Raw genomic sequence first — 10,267 nt, 5'->3', positions numbered from 1 at the left:
TTAAGGGTCTCTTATTCTCTTTTGAGAATAAGAATAGAATTAACGTTTGTTGAGCGCTTACCATTTATCCATTCTGGAGGCTTTACATATGTAAACATTCTAATCCTCAAAAATGACCTCCCTGGGACTTTCAGGGTGGTCCAGTGGTTAAGACTCCAGTATCCACTGGAGGGGATGTGGTTTCGATCCCCGGTCAGGGAAATAAGATCCCACATGCCCTGCGGTGTAGCCAAAAAAAAAAAAAAAAAAAAAAATTGACCCTCCTCCCGGAGTAAAAGATTTTGTTACTGGGCCCATTTTGCAGATGGGGAAAACCGAGGCTGAGAGAGGTGAATTCTGGCCCCAAAACCACACTGATTGTAAATGGGGAGACTGCAATGCCGTAGTCGGATTTCCGAGGGAGGAAATGAAGACCAGCCCAGGAAGGGTGTATGTGGGTCAGGCGTGTAGGCCTTCTCTGGCCCAACAGCAGGATTTGAACACTGACTTAGCATGCCCTTTCTTCCACCAGCCGCCCCAAAGGGCGGACCTCGTGTGAGTCAGCCAGGCTGTCACGCACCATTTGCTATTTTAGTAGCTGACTCAGATTTTGTCGAGGATCTGCTCCTGGACTGGCCTTCCCCCAGTGAAGTGAAATCTGGAAAGATTAGATTCTTGGTTGGGGTGGGGTCAAGGGAACAGATGGTTTCCATTTTTTTCTCTTCTTTTTGACCCTGCAGCACGTCTTACAGGATCTTAGTTCCCTGACCAATGACCGAACCTGGGCCGCCCTAGTGAAAATGCTGAGTCCCAACCACTGGGCCACCAGGGAAGTCCCAAACAGAAAGTTTCTGATGACTGAGGCTAGGATCTGCCACAATTCACTGGACACTTGCCATTTTTTCAGTTGACCAATATTTATTGAGCTCCTGCTGTGTTCCAGAATCGTCCCAGATATTGGGGTGCAGTAGGGGCAAAGACAGATGTGAACTGTCCCCTACTCTATTTTCAATTGCAGGCGGAGGTGGAAGGGAGGGAGCAACGAATGAGTCATCAAATGAGGAAGTGAGGTAGTTTCAGTGAGGAGACTTAGAGGAAATAAACAGGGCACCTAATGGTAGTGCCTCACGAGCAAGAACTTTGGCCCAGATAGCCAGGAAGGGCTTCTCTGAGGAGGTTGCATTACAGCCAATATCTAGAGAAAGAAAAGGAGATGGTCATCATGGGAAGAACTTGGAAAGGAAGGTGATCTTCTGAGCAGAGGAAACAGGCTGTGCGAAGACCCTGGGGCAGGACCGCATATACTGCGTGAACAGCAAAGACAGACAGAGTAGGTGAGGGGGGAGAGAGGGAGGAGGTCCGGGAGAGAGGGGACAGGCAGGTCGTGCAGGGCTTTGTGGGCTGCAGGAGGACTTAGGTTTTTGCTTTCAGGGAATTGCGAGCCGTGGAGGGCTATGGGCAAAAGAGGGGCGGAGTCTGACTCAAGTGCTCACATGCGCCCTCTGATGGCTGCTGCAGGGAGGGCAGACTGGGGAGCGAGGCAGAAGCTGTGAGTCCAGGTCAGTGAGGCTGGGGGCTAGACCCCGGTGGAGGCAGAAGAGGGAGGAGAAGTGGGCACATTCAGAACGTGAGCTTTTATTTCGTCCCTGAAATGTGAGTCACAAGTCACAGCCCTTTTCTGGGCCGCATCTTTCTCACCTGTGCCATGGACCCGGCAAGCTTCGGTCTGGAACTCTGGTAGGTACATCACTGCATCAACCCAATGTATTTAAAAATGATCATTTTGAAAGCCCTGAGCTGAGGGCTTCACGTAGTGCATGGCATCCCAGGTGGCTCAGTGGTATAGAATCTGCCTGCCAATGCAGGAGACATGAGTTTGATCTCTGGGTCGGGAAGATCCCCTAGAGGAGGAAATGGCAACCTGCTCCAGTATTCTTACCTGGAAAATTCCGTGGACAGAGGAAACCTGGCAGGCTAGGTCCATGGGGTGGCAAAGAATTGGACACGACTGAGTGACCGAGCTTGCATGCCTGCACTCACTTCATTCTCTCAATGGCCATGGGAGCTAGAAACAGTGTTCCCAGTTTACAGATGAGAAAACTGAGGTCAGGAGGGGTGGTGTCATTTATCTAAGGTCATACAGCTCACAAGCAGTCTTTTGGGGCAGGATAAGGAGCCAGGTGTCTCTCTACTGGATTTTAGCAGCTTGTGAATTTATGGCCTTGATTTTTAAAAATTCTTTGAAATATTCCTGTTCATTACTTGCTAATTTCTGGCTTCTCCACTACAGCCTGCCCACCCTGAGGGAGCTTGGGGCTGATCTGTCTTGCTCACTGCAGCATTTTCAGAACCCACCACAGACCGTGGCACACAATAACTATTCAGTAAAGTGAATCCTTTTGACAGACAGTTAGTGAGCACGTACTGTGGGCAGACCCTGCTGAGCGCTGTGGTCACAGGCCTGGTCCCTGCCCCCATGGAGCTTACTGGGCAGTAAGTGGAGAGGATGTGGATTCTTCTATCCATTTAGCCAACCAACATTTACTGAGCTCCTACAATGTGCAGGCCCTTTGACATAGGGATGACTGAGTGGTCACCCCCTTAGGTGACCTGAGACACCTCTGTTCTGTCCTTCCAGGGGTCATGGAGCAGTTTCAGAGACAGAGTTACAGGGTGGTCAGGACTGTGATAAAGTGTAGGGGGCTCAAAGGGGATCCTTGACCAGCCTGGGGGGAATTAAGAGGACCTTCTGGAAGGAGGAAGTCAGCTGACACCAGAGGCTTATGTCAGAATGAACCATTGGTGGGCAAAAGTGTCCCTGAGGGTGGGCACAGCACTGGCAAAGGCCTGGAGGGGATCCTGTAGGGAAGGTCAACGTCACAGGAGGCCACAATTCCTGCTGCCCCAGCGCCCCCTGGTGGCCACCTCCAGCTCAGAGACCAGCCTACCTCACATGGCTCCAGGGGCCTGGGGTTGCTTCCTCTAGACCAAACAGCCTTGAAGGGAAAACAGAGGAGGGGCTTCCCTGGTGGTCCAGTAGCTAAGAATCCACCTTGCAATGCAAGAGACACTGGTTTGATCCCAGGTCCGGGAAGATTCCATATGCTGTAGAGCCACAACTACTCCCAGCCACAACTACTGAGCCTGAGCGCTCTAGAGCCTGTGCTTGGAAACAAGAGAAGTCACTGCAATCAAAAACCTGAGTGCTGCAACTGGAGAGTAGGCCCTGCTAGCCATAACTAGAAAAAGCGCTATTGCAGGAGCAAAGACCCAGTACAGCCCCCCTCCCCCGCAAAAAAAAAGGGGGGGAAGTTTTTTGAATTTTTTCCCTTTTTAAAAATCTAAAGCTTGAATTTTTTTTCCTATGAGAATTATGTTATTTTTTTAGTGTACACTTCAGTGGTTTTTAGTATAATCAATATATTGCAAAGTCATCACCAATTCCAGAATGTTCTCATCACTCCTTAAAGAAGCCACATCCCCAATAGCAGTCACTTGGCAGCCGCCTCCTCAGCCCCTGGCAACCATGAATCTGCTTTCTGTCTCTGGACATTTCATATCAATGGTATCACACAGTATGTGGTCTTTGGCATCTGACTTCTTTCACTCAGCAGAGCATGAACATGCATTCTTAGGCCACCCCTATTATCAGGAGCATGGGCTAGCACTGTTTGTATGTTCTTATTCTTTTTCATGGCTGCATAGTATTCTTCCCCCCAAAGCCCCTTCATAACCCGTATGAGAAACACTCTTGGAAGCTGGATAGCTAGAGCAGTGGGGTGCCTCGGGGTTGATCAGGCAATCCATTGCAGGGTGGGACAAAAATATGAGAAATCATACTTTTACTCTTTATTTTCTGGTTGCACCATCGCCACCCAGTGATGGCCATGGAGTGTCCAGGCTGTCGCCTCAGGTGAGGTAATGAACAAACGCATGCCTGGGCAGAGTTGTTCACCAGGGTGCTGGTGTGGAGGTCTGCAGATGGCCCGTGATGAGGCAGCCAGTGTCTTGTTTCTTCTAGAAGCATCTGCTTCCTGCTCAGGTCTGGCTCTGTCCTGGGCCTTTGCCAGAGGTCTTGATGCTGGTTGCCCTGACCCACAACTGGGCCAGACAGGCCCTCGCTCCGGAAAATGAAAGTCTAGTGGAGTCAGAAGGAGGAAGTTTCTGGAGGCTGTGTAGCCACCTCCTGCCCCACTCTTCTGCCCATGCAAATAGAGGGCCTTCTAGAAAGGGGGCTCCTCCCTGAGAGGGGCCAGGGTGGGGTCTTTCCTGAAGTGCTTGCTCCGTAATCAGCCTGCCTTCCTCCCAAGGCTGCAGAAACCGCCCTGGTCTAGGTCATTAGTACTGAGTTGTGAAGTCCAGGGATCACTTCTCTGTCCTCCTCCCCTTGTCTGAAGTGTCTACGTGCTTGTTGGCCTCCAAGACCTCCGTCCTCACATGGCTTCACAGGGCCCATATTCTCTCACCCCTTCACGCCCCATGCCATCCCTCCCCACTCTCCTGGACCCCCTAGGGTCTCTCCCCTCCTCAGTGGCCTCAACTATATACTCAGCCCCGTCTCCAGCTTGGACCTCCCCTGAGCTCCAGGTTCCAGACGCCTCAATGTCTCCAGGTGCTGGGGGTTCATGGGGGGCATCTCACACTCAGCATGGCCACGCTGTGTCTGACCAGCCTCTCTAACCTATTCCCCCTACGTCTCTTCTTTGTGGATAGAAGCTCTGTCCTGGGAGTTGCTCAGCTAGAAGATGGCAGGCACCCTCGACTAACCTGTCAGTCAAGGTTTCTGCTTCTGCTTTCAAAAAACTGTCCAGAGCCCACCCACTTCTCTCCCACTTGGACCAGCGCCGTCACCTGCATCCTGGTCCCTAGACTCCCAGGCTCACTACCAGTCTGCCTTCCCTGCAGCATCCACAAGAGGGCAGACCCTGCCCCTCCTCTGCCTTTGGCCCTCCGGGGTCTCACCTCCCTGGGGGTAAACCTCCAAGTCCTACCCGCACGACCTGTGCATTTCCTCCGTGCCCTCCACTCCTCCCTGTCTCCCCCTCGCCCACTTGACTCCAGCCATACAGACTTCCTTGCTAGTTCCTTCCTTGTTAGTTCCTCTACCACACAAGGCACAGTCCTGCCCCAGGGCCTTTGCATATGCTCTGCTCACTGCCCAGTGTCCTCCCTTCTCACTCTGCCACAGCTCCTTCTCTCACCTTCTCCAGATCTTTGCTCAAATGCCACTCTCTCAATAGAGGCTTCTATGAGGTCCCCCCATTTAAAATTCATTTTCAATGGCACCCACCAACCCCCCTGACTCTGCCTTCTTTTTCCATAACTCTTAGCACTTTGGGACAAATAGAAGTTACCTGGTCATCACACACATTGGTCTTCTTTCGGAGGGCACAACGTTTGTCTGACTTCATTGTACCTGGTATACAGTAGGCTGTCAATAAGTGAACAAACATACCTTGTTGTATCCTGTTTCACTTTATTGCCCTCCACAAATATTGCATTTTTTTTTTTAAACAAATTGAAGGTCTGTGGCAACTCTGCGACAAGCAAGTCGATCAGCACCATTTTCCCAACAGCCTCTGCTCCCTTTGTGTCTCGGTGCCACATTTTGGTAATTCACACAGAATATCAGACTTTTTCATCATGATTGTATTTGTCACGATGAGCTGCGATCAGTGCTCTTTGACTATTGTAATTTTGGGGATGCCATATAAGACTATGAACTTAATAAATATGTGTTAAAAATTTTTTTTGATGTGGATCATTTTTAAAGTCTTTATTGAATTTATTACAATATCACTTCTGTCTTATGTTTTATTTTTTAGACTGCCTGACCAGGGATCAAACCTACAGTCCCTGCATTGAAAGGCAAAGTCTTAATCATTTGACTGCCAGGGAAGTCCCCACTGTGTGTGTGTGTGTGTTCTGACTGCCCCACCCGCTAGCTGATTCCCCCTCTCTTCCCCTCTCCTTGGGCCCCCTTATCCCCTGAGACACAAGAATATTGAAATTAGGTCAGTGAACAACCCCACAATGGCCTCTACATGTTTTAGGGAAAGGAAGAATCACACATCTCTGTAAATCAGAAGCTAGAGATGAAGCTTCATAAGGAAGGCATGCCAAAACCAGAGAGCGGCCGACCGCTGGGCCTCTTGCTACAAATACTTAGCCAAGTTGTGAATGCAAAGAAAGGAAAAGGCTTTGAAGGAAATCAAGTGCTACTCCAGTGAATGCACGAACGATAACAGAATGAAATAGCCTCACTGCTGATAGGGAGAAAGTTTCTGTGGTCAGGATAGGAGATCAAACCAGACACAGCATTCCTTCCTGTAAGCCAAAGCCTCATCCAGACCCCGGCCCTAGCCCTCTTCAGTTCTGTGACGGCAGAGACAGGTGAGGAGACTACAGGAGAAAAGTGTGAGGCCCGCAGAAGGGGGTTCATGAGGTTGAAGGAAAGAGGCCGTCTTCATAGCAGAACAGCGCAAGGGGAAGGAGTGAGCGCTGGTGTAGTAGCTGCTGCAAGTCCTCCAGAAAATCTGGCTCAGGTCATTCAGGAAGGCGGCTATGCTAAAGGAGAGACTGCTGCACACTTTTATTTTTATTTATGTTTATTTTGGGCTGTGCTGGGTCTTCATTGTGGCAGGCAGGGATGACTCTTCGTTGCAGCACGCAGGCTTCTCGTGGCGGTGGCTTCTCTCGTTGCAGAGCTCGGGTTCTAGGGCACCTGGGCTTCAGTAATTGCAGCCGGTGGGCTCTGTAGTTGCAGATCCCGGGCTCTAGAGCACAAGCTCAATAGTTGTGGCGCACAGGCTTAGCTGCTTCTGAGGCATCTGTGGGATCTTCCCGGACCAGGGATAGAACTTGTGTTTCCATTGGCAGGCCGATTCTTCACCACTGGACCACCAGGGAAGTCCTGCACATTTAATAGAATACAGTCTTAGTGTAAATATAACTTATATACACTGGGAACTGGAGAAGGGAATGGCAGCCCACTCCAGTACTCTTGCCTGGGAAATCCCGTGGACAGAGCAGCCTGGTCCATGGGGTTGCAGAGTCGGACACGACTGAACGACTGAGCGCACACACACACATGCACTGGGAAACCTCAAAATTTGTGTGACTTGGTTTATTACCATATTCACTTTATTGCCATGGTCTGGACCCAAACTTACAGTGCCTCTGAGGTCTGCCTGAATTTGCATTACTGCTTAAGTCTGTTTTTGTCTTTAAAACAATTTCTTTTTCTGGTTTACAGCAAGGTGATCCAGTTATACTTATGTATATATTTTCATATTATTTTCTGTTATGGTTTAATACAGAATACTGCCATCTGTGGGGTCACACAGAGTCGGACACGACTGAAGCGACTTAGCAGCAGCAGCAGCAGCAGCAGTATCCCATTGTATACAGGTACTGCTGCTTCTTCATCCATTTATCTGTTGATGGCTACTCAGATTGCTTCTGTGTCATGGCTATTGTAAATAGTGTTGCTATGAACATACAGGTACATGTATCTTTTCAAATTAGAGCTTTCTTCATGTATATGCCCATTAGTACAGTTGCTTCCCTGGTGGCTCAGAGGTTAAAGCGTCTGCCTGCAATGCGGGAGACCTGGGTTCGATCCCTGGGTCAGGAAGATCCCCTGGAGAAGGAAATGGCAACCCACTCCAGTATTCTTGCCTGGAGAATCCCATGGATGGAGGAGCCTGGTGGGCTACAGTCCACGGGGTTGCAAAGAGTTGGACACGACTGAGCGACTTCACTTAGTGGAGTTGCAGGTTGTTCTATTTTTATTTTTTTTAAGGAACCTCCATACTGTTCTCCATAGTGGCTGCACCAATTGTACTTCCCCACCAAAGGTATAAGAGGGTTCTCTTTTCTCCACATCCTCTCCAGCATTTGGAGAGCATTTTTAACGATGGCCATTCTGACCAGTGTGAGGTGGTACCTAATTTTAGTTTTTGAACTTCATTTCTCTTATGATCAATGATATTGACCATCTTTTAGGTGCCTATTTTCCATCTGTATGTCTTCCTTGGAGAAATGTCTATTTAGGTCTTCTGCCCATTTTTAGATTGGGTTGTTTGTTTTTGTTATTGAGTTGTATAACTGTATGTTTTGGAAATGAAGCCCTTGTCAGCTGCATCATTTGCAAATATTTTCTGGTAGTCTTAGGTTGTCTTCTTTTCCTCTTGTTTATGGTTTCCCTTGCTGTGCAAAACAGACTCTTGATATTATGTTTCCTTCTTGCCTGCCAGTGAGTGAACAGTGTGTATTGAACACTGTTCAATACACAGTACAATGTATTTACTGAACAGTGTGTATTGGCACCGACTGTATGCCAGGGACTGTTTCAGACACACTGTTGATTAAAGCAGACCCTGTTTCTGCTCACACATCTGTGGGGGAGATAGATATTAGAGTAAGTGGTTACAACAAAGATGGTCCTGGGTGTGGTGGGACATGGTGGAAGGGGAAACAGGGATAAGAGTGGCTGTGGGAGGCTTCCTGGAGGGGCTCATTCCAGGGAGAAAGGGTGTTCTAGGTAAGGGGCAGAGCCCAGCATAAGGCCCTGTGGTGGGAAGGAGCATGGGGCTTGGGAAGGGGAGGGCAGAGCCAGTGTGGTCCAACCTGGTACAGAACTGTGTCCAGCGGTGGGGGCGGGGGGACAGAGGGGAGAACAGGATGGCTCCTTTATTTGTGGGGATCCAGAGTCACTGACTCAATGGACATGAGTTTGAGCAAACTCCAGGAGGTAGGGAAGGACAGGGAACCCTGGCACGCTGCAGTCCATGGGGTTGCAGAGTCGTACAGGACTTAGTGACTAACGAGATGCTGCGATGAGCATTCACTGACACTAGAGGGCACCCTTGAACAACAGCTCCTGCCTCTCCTTCCCGGGGCTGGGAAAGGGCTTCTTCCTAAAAGAAACCAGGCAGGGAGGGAGTCAGAATCGCCAGAGAGTGCCAGCTTCCAGGCCATGCCAAAGGCCACTCTCCCTGTTAACAATCTCTGTAAATAAGATCAGCGGCTGTATAAACATGCCCATTCACTGGATGTTTGGAAATCGTTCAGTCTAATGCTGTTGGGGACCAGAGGCCAGAGAGGGCAGACACCTGCCTTAGGTCACACAGCAAGACCTACCCTGCCTTGCCTACACAGTGTCTCTTCCCAACCCCAAATGCCCCTGGGTGGGGATCTTTTATTTTTAACCTGGTCAGTGGACACACCGCCTTTTTATAGCCCTGGAAGGAGCCCAGGGTTTCCAATTTCCAAAGGAAGTTTTTTTTAAAAAAAATGGTCCTCTTCCTGAGAAAAGGAATGGCCTGACCTCTCAGAGGGCCCTAGCCCCATCTCTTATTTTTCCCCGAGGCTCCCTGGGTTCCCCCAGACCCCTCAGCGGCTGCTGTACACATTCGCATCCCTGGTGGTTCTTAGAGGCCCCTTCTGTCAGTCTGGGCCATCACGCCCTCTCAAAGCCTCCCGGGGATTCGCAGGCTTTGCTTACCTGTCTACCGTCCTCAGCATTGCTGCTGGCCATCTGCCCTCTTACTTAATTTCTATTCCTTGAGTCATTTAATATTTTTCTTTAAACAGATTTAAAAACCAACTTTTTTTTTTTTGCTTCCTGGAATTAGATAGGGCTGATGGTGGCATTCTTAAGGTTATACTAAAGCCACTAACTGTACATTTAAAGTGGTAAAACTTGGGACTTCCCTGTTGGTCCAGTGGTTAAGCCTCCACATTTCCAATGCAGGGGAGGCGGGATTGATCCTTGGTGGGGAAACTAAGATCCCACATGCCTCATAGTGCAGCCAAAAATAAATTTAAAAAAATATATTTTTTTTAAATGCAAAAAACCCAAAACACCCCAAACCCTTAAAAGAGTCATCATAAGACTTTAAAATAAATAAATAAAATGGTAAGGTTTTATCTCAGAAAAAGATTGTAGAAAAATATGAACTCGTCTTTATTTTGAACTTTTCAAGTATTAACATCTATGAATTCACAATATTGGAAATAGAGGGCCTAGCCATACTTTGTTCCCCAAAACACATTCAAATAAATGTATAATTACTTAAGTTTTTTTACAGGTCACCTGTGATTGTTATGTATAAATGAGTGTGCAGGCAGTAGGCGCCTATGACAGCTTCGCTGAGCACTTTCCTGTGTGCCAGGGTTTCTTGGATAAACTCACTCCGCATGCCCACTCCAGTATTGTTGCCTGGAAAATTCCATGGAGAGAAGAGACTTGTGGGCTACAATCCCTGGTGTTGCAAAGAGTTGG

The sequence above is a fragment of the Bubalus bubalis genome, chromosome 9, assembly GCF_019923935.1.
Source record: "Bubalus bubalis isolate 160015118507 breed Murrah chromosome 9, NDDB_SH_1, whole genome shotgun sequence".
NCBI classification, from domain to species: Eukaryota; Metazoa; Chordata; class Mammalia; order Artiodactyla; family Bovidae; genus Bubalus; species Bubalus bubalis.
This window is presented reverse-complemented; position numbering follows the sequence as displayed.